Source organism: Erpetoichthys calabaricus, chromosome 13 (assembly GCF_900747795.2).
Source record: "Erpetoichthys calabaricus chromosome 13, fErpCal1.3, whole genome shotgun sequence".
Classification (NCBI taxonomy): domain Eukaryota; kingdom Metazoa; phylum Chordata; class Cladistia; order Polypteriformes; family Polypteridae; genus Erpetoichthys; species Erpetoichthys calabaricus.
The window spans coordinates 133,212,553-133,226,955 of record NC_041406.2 but is presented as its reverse complement, the minus strand read 5'-3'; the positions used below and the strand labels follow the sequence as shown (position 1 = coordinate 133,226,955).

The 14,403-nt window shown below is 39.8% G+C and overlaps 1 protein-coding gene across 2 annotated transcripts in view; it reads right to left on the bottom strand.

Moving 5' to 3' along the window:
• Positions 1 to 14,403, bottom strand: part of LOC127529990 (uncharacterized) — a 798,609-nt gene that overhangs the window by 562,139 nt on the left and 222,067 nt on the right. The gene's annotated exons all lie outside the window — the stretch shown is intronic.

Genomic DNA, 14,403 nt, shown 5'->3' with positions numbered 1-14,403 from the left:
ATACGTTTCAGTGCTAGTAGTTGTGACTCCAAGGCTGTCTGATAAACACGCAGAGGCCCAGTGAGCCTGCAGCTAGACTGCAACATTCACAGGATGAATCTTAGCCTGGATGCATTTTGGACAGTTTTTAAACAAGATAAATGTGATTGATAACACTTGGAAGAGTTTTACAGTAAGAAATATTGATGGAGCACAGTGCTGGAAATGTTATCACAAAGCTAGGGTTTCATTCCTGGCTCAGATGTCTTTTATTTTCCTTCAATGTTTTTGTTGCCTTTAATATTATTTTTGTGTAGAATACATATTTCTCTTCAGTTTTCTAAATACTAAATTGTTTATTAATGTTTAATATATTGCATGCACCGGGTTTGCTTCCCGGGTCCTCCCTGCGTGGAGTTTGCATGTTCTCCCCGTGTCTGGGTGGTGTGATGGACGACCGGTCGCCACCCGCTGGCCGCCAGGAGGAGCCCTCCGGAGAGCATGATGGTGCCCCGAGTTCCAGCAGAGCCTCATGGACTTTGTAGTTTCTATACACAACCCTGCTGGATACCTTGGGGGCCACCGGGAGACTCTGTAGGGGGGCTCTTGTGTGCCCTATAACCCGGGAGTGCGTCAGCGTCACGTGACCGGAAGGAGCGGCGTGCTCCCGGGATGAATAAAAGGGCTGTTTACCCTGACCCGCGAGGAAAACGGACTTGTGGGTTTGACCAGGAACCACTTCCGGGTCAGGGCATATAAAAGGACTCTGGGTAAGCACAGACACTGAGCTGAGCTGGGAGGTAGGGTGGCAAAGTGTCTGGGCGAGGAGGAGAGAGTATTGTGATTGAGTAGTTTATTGTTTATATGAGTGTGGAGTGGAGGGTGCTTTGTGCACGGTACAGTAATAAAATAAATAATTATTGTACATTCACCTGGTGTTTAGAGTGGTACCTGAGGGTTCAAGAGGTGGCTCCACGCCTCTATCTGCTACACTGGGTTTCCTCCCACAGTCCAAAGACATGCAGGTCAGGTGCATTGGCGATTCTAAATTGTCCCTAGTGTGTGCTCGGTGTGTGTCTGTGTGTGCCCTGCGGTGGGCTGGCGCCCTGCCCGGGGTTTGTTTCCTGCCTTGCGCCCTGTGTTGGCTGGGATTGGCTCCAGCAGACCCTCATGATCCTGTAGTTAGGATATAGCGGGTTGGATAATGGATGGATGGATATTTCATACAATAATATTTGTGTCAGCTAATTAGAATTGTCTTTTGTACCTGATGCTTTTTATTTTGAGCCTAAGGGGCAAAGCGTCTGACGCTGCATCTGTCGGACTGCCTCCAGGCTTTATAAGCCCACAACAACTGCGTAGTGGATTGTTCTCGTTAGTATTTGGTAGACGTTTTTGGTTTCTGACTCCACTAGAATTCTGTTTTTGACTTTGTTAGTGGAGTGTGGACTGGTTTTGTACTTTTAAAAGACACTTTTTCCTCTCCTTGTTTTGTGAGTTCCTAATTTGTAAATACGTTTTTTGAATCCAAAAGAACATTTATTTTGGAATTCTGAGCCATACATTATGATTTTTGTTTCTTTCCCTTTGGTGCTGTTGAGATTTGTGAACACTTGAGAAGCCTATCCCCTTTTATTGAGTATGTGCAGGCCAGAATTGTGTTTCTAGGGTTTGAAGGTGAGGCTCACTTTGATTTCTAAGCTTCATTGTAAGCCTGCAGCTAGATTTTGGAGGAAAAGCATCCATTTGGATTTTGTCAGCTGGCAGAATCTTAACAGAAAAATATTGTGAGAACATTTCTGTGAAACTGTTAAAAAAAATAAGGGAACTAGTTATGTCAATGTTTAGCAAAGCAAACTTGCAACTGCTTAAAGATAAAAGGTGCCAGTAAATGAACCTGTCAGACTCCACATCAACCTTGAATTTGTGGCACTGTGTAAAAATGGCTGTTGACACATGCTGTCCTGCAAAATCAAGTCAAGAAGAGCGAAACCTTTTAAGAAAAATGGGCAAAAACAACTGACAAAATGATTAGACACCTACCTGCAAGGATTAAAGCTGTTTTTCAGGAGAAATGCAATTCACAAAAATGTAATATGTGAGATCTGAATTCTTAGTGTACAGTGATGTGAAAAACTATTTGCCCCCTTCCTGATTTCTTATTCTTTTGCATGTTTGTCACACAAAATGTTTCTGATCATCAAACACATTTAACCATTAGTCAAATATAACACAAGTAAACACAAAATGCAGTTTTTAAATGATGGTTTTTATTATTTAGGGAGAAAAAAAATCCAAACCTACATGGCCTTGTGTGAAAAAGTAATTGCCCCCTTGTTAAAAAATAACCTAACTGTGGTGTATCACACCTGAGTTCAATTTCCGTAGCCACCCCCAGGCCTGATTACTGCCACACCTGTTTCAATCAAGAAATCACTTAAATAGGAGCTGCCTGACACAGAGAAGTAGACCAAAAGCACCTCCAAAGCTAGACATCATGCCAAGATCCAAAGAAATTCAGGAACAAATGAGAACAGAAGTAATTGAGATCTATCAGTCTGGTAAAGGTTATAAAGCCATTTCTAAAGCTTTGGGACTCCAGCGAACCACAGTGAGAGCCGTTATCCACAAATGGCAAAAACATGGAACAGTGGTGAACCTTCCCAGGAGTGGCCGGCCGACCAAAATTACCTCAAGAGCGCAGAGACGACTCATCCGAGAGGTCACAAAAGACCCCAGGACAACGTCTAAAGAACTGCAGGCCTCACTTGCCTCAATTAAGGTCAGTGTTCACGACTCCACCATAAGAAAGAGACTGGGCAGAAACGGCCTGCATGGCAGATTTCCAAGACGCAAACCACTGTTAAGCAAAAAGAACATTAGGGCTCGTCTCAATTTTGCTAAGAAACATCTCAATGATTGCCAAGACTTTTGGGAAAATACCTTGTGGACTGATGAGTCAAAAGTTGAACTTTTTGGAAGGCAAATGTCCCGTTACATCTGGCGTAAAAGGAACACAGCATTTCAGAAAAAGAACATCATACCAACAGTAAAATATGGTGGTGGTAGTGTGATGGTCTGGGGTTGTTTTGCTGCTTCAGGACCTGGAAGGCTTGCTGTGATAGATGGAACCATGAATTCTACTGTCTACCAAAAAAATCCTGAAGGAGAATGTCCGGCCATCTGTTCGTCAACTCAAGCTGAAGCGATCTTGGGTGCTGCAACAGGACAATGACCCAAAACACACCAGCAAATCCACCTCTGAATGGCTGAAGAAAAACAAAATGAAGACTTTGGAGTGGCCTAGTCAAAGTCCTGACCTGAATCCAATTGAGATGCTATGGCATGACCTTAAAAAGGCGTTCATGCTAGAAAACCCTCAAATAAAGCTGAATTACAACAATTTTGCAAAGATGAGTGGGCCAAAATTCCTCCAGAGCGCTGTAATAGACTCATTGCAAGTTATCGCAAACGCTTGATTGCAGTTATTGCTGCTAAGGGTGGCCCACCAGTTATTAGGTTCAGGGGGCAATTACTTTTTCACACAGGGCCATGTAGGTTTGGATTTTTTTTTCTCCCTAAATAATAAAAACCACCATTTACAAACTGCATTTTGTGTTTACTTGTGTTATATTTGACTAATGGTTAAATGTGTTTGATGATCAGAAACATTTTGTGTGACAAACATGCAAAAGAATAAGAAATCAGGAAGGGGGCAAATAGTTTTTCACACCACTGTATATGGACAGCATATTTCAGTTGTGCAGTTCTGATAAGTAACTCATTATGTCTTTAAAATGTTCTTTTAGAGTTATTAGCCAAAAAAAGAAAGAAACAGATTGGAACAAGACTTGCAAGTATTATTTGTAGTTTAGTAAGTTATGAAATGTTTTTCTAGGCACTGTATATTGTGGTCTACCCATTTTTATGAAGAGGACTATACAGCTATAGTTGGGGCTCGGCATAATTTACAAAGATGACCTGGAGCCTCATGTATAAAGCTGTGCATAGAACTCAGACTAAAACATGGCGTATGGACGAAAGTGGAAATGTGTGTATGCAAACAAAAATTCAGATATACAAAACCGTGCATAAGCCAACTTCCACGCACTTCTGCTCCATAAATCCTGGTCAGTGTGAAAAGTAACACACTTGCACGCACCTGCCATCCCACCACGACTCCCCCCAGAATTGTGCCCTATTTGAATATGCAAATCAATATAAATAGCCCATTACTTTCAGTGTTTTGTAAAAAGACAATGGCAAAAAGCATGGGGGGAAAAAAACTTCAGCAAATGCAAAGTGGAAGCAAGGAAAAGCGTACTATTTGTTGGTTTAAGCAGTGTTATAAGCAACAAAAGGAAAGTGATGGAGTGATACAGAGTGGCAGAGACACTCGAATATTCAAACTCAGAAAGTTGCACAGTGCCCGAAATAAAAAAAGAAGTGGTCAGATATCAACGTCGACATGAATAGGCGAGTCGTAGCCCAGTGCCATATGGAAGCATATTAGAGCACAGAGAAAAGAATATAAATTAGGGACACAGTGAAGAAAAAAAGGTTGAAATGTCCACTTTAAACTCGTAGTTTATTTTGCCTTTAAAGTAGAACATTGTAAACTTCATCATAAAATTGATGTTTCATTTAGTAGAGTTTCTCAAATCCCATCGTAACTAAAGTAGCGTGTGTTCCCCAACCCAGTCATTAATCGCTAGGTGCTTCTTAAATGGGCTTTCTCTTTCGTAGACAGGAGCAAGCAGGCAGTGATCTCCACACAGAATACATTACATTTATAATATTACAGCTCTCAGTATGATGTATATGTGATATCATTTTCGTGATTAAATGCATTAAAGCATGTATTAAACATGTGGGGGGCACAGTGGTAGCAATGAGCTGGCACCCTGTGTAGGGATTGTTCCTGCCTCCCACGAGATGCTTGCGAGGACACATACAACTTTGAATTAAATAACTTAATGCATCAGGACTGTCTCTGTCCAACGTACCAACCCCAAATTACTGTCACTCCATTTTCTTATCCATGTAACCAATCGCCACACAATGAACTCTTTAATAAATGTAAAACCAGCTGTAAGCTTAGAATGCCAATTCTTCAAAAGTTTTATGGAGCATTGAAAAATCTTCATTATACATGTTTAATTATGCCATCCATCCAGGGTCGCACTGGTCCCAGCAAGCATCAAGTGCGAGTCAGGAACATTCCCTGGATGGGGCGTCAGCTCATCATTACCACTGCGCCCTCACATGTTTAATTATTAACAGTATATATTATTCATATGAAGTTAACGATTTACCTGTAAAATGTAATATGCATACTTTAATATATTTCATCTTAAAAATTGTATCAAGTGTACATCCTAGTATTCTAACAGCACACAGCTGCAAGAGAATAGCCCTTGGAAATCTAAATCGACTTAGAAGCCAGTCGTCATCATCTGTAAATACGCGCTTTCTTCTATTGAATTGAATTGAATTCCTTTATTGTCATTGTATGGTACAATGCAATTCTATATGAAAATCCTCCATAAACGTATCTTCCTATAAAATGATAAAATAATAAGAATATGATAAAAAATAATGAAAAATACATAATATGAAAGTGTAATTACAACAAGAATGTACATACAATGCAAATAGTGCAGATTGTTCATAAAGTGGCTCAGGTTGTGCAATATTACAGTTGTAGTGCAAGTTTACAAGTGCAAACAGTTCTACCAGGAGCACTTGATGGACTGATTGAATACGTTTATAGCTCTTGGGATGAAACTGTTTCTGAGCCTCGAGGTCCGTGCAGTAAAGGCTCTGAAGTGTTTGTCGGTTGGGAGAAGTTCAAATAGACTGCGGCATGGCTGAGTGGAACCCATGCAGATGCTGGTGTCTTACCTGAAGCAGTGTGTACTATAAATGTCCTCCAGGGCTGGAAGCTGTACCCTGACAATCCTCTGCGCTCTCCACACCACCCGCCATAGAGCTTTCCAATCAGCTGCTGTGCAGCTATGATACCACACACACATACAGTACAATGGGTTAAAATACTCTGAGTGGTGCATTGAGAGTAACAATACTAAAGCAGCTTTGGTATTTGGAATAGTTTGTTGATTCCGTGCACCATTATATTGTTACAGAATGATTACAATCAAATGAATTAAAATTGTAAGCAATATGCAATTAATTTAGGTGTATGTGATAAATCCTGCGTCACTGAGGCGAATCTGAAAAAAGGAGACCACAGTAACACTGCTTTGATGCTGAGTGCTGACAGTTTGCAAAACCGTGCAGAAAAGTGCATACGTAAGGGGGGAACTCTGCCATAGATAAATGTGCATGACTTTACGTCAAGTTTAGTTTGTAAACATCACAGTGTGAGCATAGAAACAGGCATGCGCAACATTTTCATGAGTACACACCGTTTATATTTAAGGCCCCTGATCTTTATAATCCTTTATTTTCTCTCTTTCTGCCAAGCAGGCCAGTTTTTTTTAGTAAACTCTCTGGGTCATCTGCTGCGCTTTTTGGGATCCTTCTAATCAAAACACTTAATATGTGTGCTAAGTTCCTGTAGAGTGTATGTGATGTGATTTTCTAAATTATATATTTTGTTAAAGTAATATAAAAATATCATCCATATTAATGAGGTTTTTTATCCAAAAAACATAATGTAAATGTAATTGCCATTCAAGTACCCAATACTACCATAGGAACGGTCTCACCTCTGCAGCATTTGTGGGTTCTCAAACATGAATTGCTTATTTCAGGTGATGCCACTGTATTGCAGGAGGATGAAGGTGTGGATTTTCACTATTCTGTTGCTTTGCTCTCTAACTCACCACCACTTCAGCTAGACAGATGGCCCTGTTATATTTCAGTGCAGTTTTTAATTTGTCTCTGGATTAGTTCTATGTATTTTCCTAACTTTTCCCTTCAGAGTACAGAGAATTCACTTCTGTAACTAGTTTAGAAGGTCATGTTTAGTGACCTAGAAATATTAAACATCTGGGCATTTCACCATTTTGTTTTTCCTCGACGGCAACATTTTTTGGGAGGATTTGTGTAAGGTTTTTTTTTTTTTTTCAGCACAAACAGTTCACAGCTTTAAGAAGTTATCATGAACATGTGTTCATATGAAATGCTTAAAAAACACTTTCACAGCCTGACAATACACACCTCTCTCTTCACTGACTTACAGAAGCACAGGATTTTGTTAACTCAAACAGCCCTTATGCCCAAGCCTTTACAAATACAACGCAGGTTTAGGAGAAAAAAAAAACTACAGGCACCAATGGACATTATACAGCTTCCAGAGGTTAAAACAACAACAACATTTATTTATATAGCACATTTTCATACAAAAAGTAGCTCAAAATGTTTTACATAATGGAGAGAAGAAAAATAAAAGAGAAATAAGAAATTAAAATAAGACAACATTAGTTAACATAAAAAGGAGTAAGGTCCGATGGCCAGGGTGGACAGAAAAAACAAAAAACTCCAGAAGGCTGGAGAAAAAAATAAAATCTGTAGGGGTTCCAGGCCACGAGACCGCCCAGATCCCCTCTGGGCATTCTACCTAACATAAATGAAATAGTCCTCTTTGTAGTTCGGGTTTTTTCATGGAGTCACTGATGCTGATGGTCATACAGACTTCTGGCTTTTAATCCATCCATCATTGTTGGAACATCATGGTGCTTTGGGTAGATGGTGGTGGCGCACGCCACCACCAACAGGACACCGGAAAAGGAAACAGAAGAGTGAGTAGGGGTTAGTACAGATTTTGAATGGATAGTAATTATAATGAATTAGATATACAGAGTATCAGGATTAAATTACAGTGAAGTTATGAGAAGGCCAATGTTAAAATAATATGTTTTCAGTAGTTTTTTTAAAGTGCTCCACTGTATTAGCCTGGCGAATTCCTACTGGCAGGCTATTCCAGATTTTAGGTGCATAACAGCAGAAGGCCGCCTCACCACTTCTTTTAAGTTTTGCTCTTGATTCTAAGGAGACACTCAGTTGAGGATCTGAGGTTGCGATTTGGAATATAAGGTGTCAGACATTCCGATATATAAGCCGGGGCGAGATTATTTAAGGCTTTATAAACCATAAGCAGAATTTTAAAGTCAATTCTGAATGACACAGGTAACCAGTGTAGGTGACATCAAAACTGGAGAAATGTGTTCGGATTTTCTTTTCCCTGGTAAGGATTCTAGCAGCTGCATTCTGCACTAGTTGCAAACGATTGATGTCTTTTTTGGGTAGTCCTGAGAGGAGTGCGTTACAGTAATCTAGCCGACTGAAAAACAAACGCATGAACTAAATTCTCTGCATCTTTCGATGATATAAGAGGTTTAACTTTTGCTATGTTTCTTAGGTGAAAAAATGCTGTCCTAGTGATCTGATTAATATGCGATTTAAAATTCAGATTACAATCAACGGTTACCCCTAAGCTTTTTACCTCCGATTTGACTTTTAATCCTAATGCATCCAGTTTATTTCTAATAGCCTCATTGTATCCATTATTGCCAATCACTAAGATTTCGGTTTTTTCTTTATTTAATTTGAGAAAGTTACTATTCATCCATTCTGAGATACAAGTTAGACATTGTGTTAGCGAATCAAGAGATTTGGGGTCATCAGGTGCTATTGATAAATACAGCTGTGTGTCATCAGCATAGCTGTGGTAGCTCATGTTGTGCCCTGAGATAATCTGACCTAATGGAAGCATGTAGATTGAGAAGAGCAGTGGACCCAGGATAGAGCCTTGTGGAACACCATATAGGATATCATGTGTCTTTGAGTTATAATTACCACAACTAACAAAGAATTTTCTCCCTGCCAGGTAGGATTCAAACCAATTTAAGACACTGCCAGAGAGGCCCACCCATTGACTAAGGCGATTCTTAAGAATATTATGATCAATGGTGTCAAATGCTGCACTCAGATCTAAGAGGACGAGAACAGATAAACGGCCTCTGTCTGCATTTACCCACAAGTCATTTACTACTTTAACGAGTGCAGTTTCTGTGCTGTGATTTGTTCCAAAACCTGACTGAAATTTATCAAGAATAGCATGTTTATTGAGGTGCTCATTTAACTGTATAATGACTGCCTTCTCTAGAATTTAGTTAAGAAAGGCAGGTTAGAGATGGGTCTAAAATTTTGAAGAGCAGAGGGGTCGAGATTATTTTTGTTAAGTAGGGGTTTAACTACCGCAGTCTTAAGACAGTCTGGGAAGACCCTCGTATCTAATGACGAATTTACTATGTCAAGAACATTATCACTAAGCACGCCCGATACTTCTTTGAAAAAATTTGTTGGTATTGGGTCAAGGACACAGGTGGAGGGTTTCATTTGAGAAATTATTCTATAAAATGTTCCTCCTCACTGCATGACCAAGCCTTTGATTGGGAGAGCTCCTTGATTGAACATTACAGTGAGTGCAAGTACATGTGCTTTAATTCCCCGGTTATTCGCAGAAACAGACTTTCAAAACTGCCATGTATACCCTTCTTCTGATTAAACAAACCAGGGTATTGGTCTTTGACAAACTGCATTAACACACGTAGATTTCTGTGTGAGTGGCCCAGTTATGTAGCCATGTAAACCCTTAACCAGGTTACACTTTAGGATTCCTTAGTCTACACACATCTGTTGCATTTTTGTTTCCCTGCATGGATTGCTTTATTCCTTCTCCTGGTTAAAACAGTTTGTCTCAATGTTTCAGAAATTGCAAAAATTATGTTGATGACCTGAATGCACAAGTACTACCTTTAGTAGCACACTCTCAGGATCAGCATTGGCAGTTTCATGTATTATGGATGCCTTGAATTAATGTTTTGTGCAAACAGTAAAACAGATGCTAAGGGTGCTCATGAAAGGAAATGGGAAGGATTAGAATCAACTGCTCCCTCTCATGCTGACTGTGTATAAGAAGGGCCATTGGCATGTAAGGGATTTGCATCCTTGGAGTTGCTAGATAAGGGACAACGTGCAGGATCCTTGATCTCCTCAAGGAAAGGTGGGCAGTGCAATCACATTCTATAATTAACAGAAAGGTAGAGAAATATATAATATCGCATTCTCAGTCTTTAAAGATAAGTCCAATGATAAGCTCAGATAACCGGGAGGACAGAAGGGGGTTCCAAGGCCAAAAGACCACCTAGCCCCCACTGAGCATTCTAACCAACATACAGTGGTGTGAAAAACTATTTGCCCCCTTCCTGATTTCTTATTCTTTTGCATGTTTGTCACACAAAATGTTTCTGATCATCAAACACATTTAACCATTAGTCAAATATAACACAAGTAAACACAAAATGCAGTTTGTAAATGGTGGTTTTTATTATTTAGGGAGAAAAAAAAAATCCAAACCTACATGGCCCTGTGTGAAAAAGTAATTGCCCCCTGAACCTAATAACTGGTTGGGCCACCCTTAGCAGCAATAACTGCAATCAAGTGTTTGCGATAACTTGCAATGAGTCTTTTACAGCGCTCTGGAGGAATTTTGGCCCACTCATCTTTGCAAAATTGTTGTAATTCAGCTTTATTTGAGGGTTTTCTAGCATGAACCGCCTTTTTAAGGTCATGCCATAGCATCTCAATTGGATTCAGGTCAGGACTTTGACTAGGCCACTCCAAAGTCTTCATTTTGTTTTTCTTCAGCCATTCAGAGGTGGATTTGCTGATGTGTTTTGGGTCATTGTCCTGTTGCAGCACCCAAGATCGCTTCAGCTTGAGTTGACGAACAGATGGCCGGACATTCTCCTTCAGGATTTTTTGGTAGACAGTAGAATTCATGGTTCCATCAATCACAGCAAGCCTTCCAGGTCCTGAAGCAGCAAAAAAACCCCAGACCATCACACTACCACCACCATATTTTACTGTTGGTATGATGTTCTTTTTCTGAAATGCTGTGTTCCTTTTACGCCAGATGTAATGGGACATTTGCCTTCCAAAAAGTTCAACTTTTGTCTCATCAGTCCACAAGGTTTTTTCCCAAAAGTCTTGTCAATCATTGAGATGTTTCTTAGCAAAATTGAGACGAGCCCTAATGTTCTTTTTGCTTAACAGTGGTTTGCGTCTTGGAAATCTGCCATGCAGGCCGTTTTTGCCCAGTCTCTTTCTTATGGTGGAGTCGTGAACACTGACCTTAATTGAGGCAAGTGAGGCCTGCAGTTCTTTAGACATTGTCCTGGGGTCTTTTGTGACCTCTCGGATGAGTCGTCTCTGCGCTCTTGGGGTAATTTTGGTCGGCCGGCCACTCCTGGGAAGGTTCACCACTGTTCCATGTTTTTGCCATTTGTGGATAATGGCTCTCACTGTGGTTCGCTGGAGTCCCAAAGCTTTAGAAATGGCTTTATAACCTTTACCAGACTGATAGATCTCAATTACTTCTGGTCTCATTTGTTCCTGAATTTCTTTGGATCTTGGCATGATGTCTAGCTTTTGAGGTGCTTTTGGTCTACTTCTCTGTGTCAGGCAGCTCCTATTTAAGTGATTTCTTGATTGAAACAGGTGTGGCAGTAATCAGGCCTGGGGGTGGCTACGGAAATTGAACTCAGGTGTGATACACCACAGTTAGGTTATTTTTTAACAAGGGGGCAATTACTTTTTCACACAGGGCCATGTAGGTTTGGATTTTTTTTCTCCCTAAATAATAAAAACCATCATTTAAAAACTGCATTTTGTGTTTACTTGTGTTATATTTGACTAATGGTTAAATGTGTTTGATGATCAGAAACATTTTGTGTGACAAACATGCAAAAGAATAAGAAATCAGGAAGGGGGCAAATAGTTTTTCACACCACTGTAAATGTCCTCAAATCATTCTTCACTGTTTCCAGGTTTTGTCTCAGAGGATTCGCCACAGTTGGTTTTGTGGGCATCACAGGTGGCTGCATGGAGCCTAGGTCAGGTGGTGCTGCCCACTACAGAAAAACCGGAAAAGTAGATCTTAGTAAAGATTACAAATCCCTGAACAGCTGGATAATTCTGCACCTATATAGTCTATTAAGAGCACAACTAAAATGTATCTAATAAAAACCCCCCCAAAAAAGTGGGCTTTAGGAATGTTTTAAAGTGAACCACAGTGTTAGCCTGGTGTCTACCTATTCCAGATTTTTGGTGCAAAACAGCAAAAGCGATCTCATGCTTAGCTCTTGGAATGTTCAGGAGACCGATATAAGAACAGCTGAGGTTACATCTTGGAGTGTAGGGAGTCAGGCTCTCTAAAACGTAGGAAAGAACAAGGTTATGTAAGGCTTTATATACCATTAGCAGTATTTTAAAATCAATTCTAAAGGACACGGTAATCAGTGTAATAACACTAAAACTGGTGAGATGTCCTCAAATGTTCTTCTTTTGGTTAAGATTCTCGCTGCTGCATTCTGCACAAATTGCACCCAGCTGACGTCCTTCTTAGGTAGTCCTGTTAGAAGTACATTACAGTGGTCTATCTGACACAAACATTTTTTCAATTCATTTTTTTCTTTTGTAATACAGGATCTACAACAGTATGTATAATGAAAGTGGCGCTAGAAATCATGCATTTTAACTATTTATTGTAAATACTGAAATTGTCAACTAAAACAGATCTATGGAGAGAATATGTTAGTGATGTGGTGTAGAGTTACAGTCACCTGTTCTAATGAAGGGAGATGCATTTAGCATGGCAAGCTATTATTGTAGGATTTTCCATGTCATAGCAAGGCTACAAATCGTGCGGTTATAAGTTTATGTCCAGGACGGGATGGGAAATTTTACTCGGGGAAAAACCTCTGTTTGTATGTAGCACATGACTAAGGCGATGAGATCATATGACACTTTTTTAAGTTGTGACATTATTTATAAAAAAATATGAGATACAGTATAAGAAATGATCCAATGTCCTTGTGCCAATATCACAAGCCACCACCAAACGTGATGACAAAATCGAGTGTCTGTGCACCAAAATCAAGGCTGTACAGTATAATGAAATGGAGTGTCAAAAGTGAGATCAAGTTTCTGTTAGGTGGTGCTAGTCACTAAACCTTCCAGGGGCCCTAAAAGTTCTTAATCCAGCATTGCAGGCAATGTGATGTACTGGTTAAGGTTTTGGACTTTTAAACCCCGAGGTTGTGGATTCAAATGCTGCTACTGACACTGTGTGACCGAGAGCAAGTCACTTCACCTGCCTGTGCTCCAACTGGAAAACCAAAAAAAATGTAACCAATTGTATCATAAATGTTGTAAATCACCTTGGATAAAGGCGTCGGCCAAATAAGTAAATGTAATGTAAATGGATTTAGTGGTGATAAAGAGTATACTTAACTAAATTAGTGCTTCCTTAACTGTTATGCAAATGAACCAACCTTCTTTAAGATCGTTGCTTTGTTATCTGCTCCAGTGACTGCACTGACCAGTGCACATGACAGGCTTGTTGAAATAAAGGACATCCATCTTGGAGACACTTCTAATGGTCATCTTGACTATTATTTAAGAGAATTTCCCCAACAGATACATAGTCCTGCATATTTTAAACATTTTCACTATGCCAACAAATTCAAGGCAATCTATTAAACCAGGGGTAGGCAACGTCGGTCCTGGTGAGCCGCAGTGGCTACAGGTTTTCATTCCAACCCAATTGCTTAATTAGAAACCAATCATTGCCAATCTCAGACCTTATTTAATTTTATGGCTTGTTAGTCTGTGCAATGTAAGGCTTTTATATCGTAGATTTTTTTCCTTTCCAAGGATATCATCCAAATGATTTGAAGCCTAAAACAGATCATTTTCAGTCTGTCACATTTTTCTATTAAGTGTTTTATTAAATCAAACCGTGCATGATGAACACACACAGATGTAATTGGGGAAAAAAGCTAGCTGGAGAACTGCTGGCTGCTTTGTCTTTTACATCTTATTGCTAATAAGGAGCAATTAAAACACTGAATGCAGCAGTTTAAGATTGAAATAAGCAATTAAGGTTGGAGAACCTTAACAAGCGAGACCACTAAAATGAAGCATTAAAATGTCACTTAAGCAATATGTGCTTCATCAGCAATAATTGAGTTCTCGTTAAGGAACTGGGTTGGAACAAAAACCTGCACATACTGTGGCACTCCAGGACCGACGTTGCCTACCCCTGGATTGACCTAATGCTGATGTTAGTGTCATCACTTTCCTAATTCCCAAGTATTGCTTTGGAAACCTGGGAATCTTAACCCAACGAAGAGTTAGGGTCAGTCCAAATCAGGGAGGGGCTTTCACCTTGGGCAGTTTGTTAATTTGATGCCAGTTGTGCAGGTAAGAAAATATATTGTTTAGTTAGGTAGCTTTACCTGACTACCATATGGAAAATTTTGATTTTATCTCCCTGGAATTCTGAAAGATGTCTGTGGAAATGCCAGCTTTAAAGTTATTGGATTCTTTTCA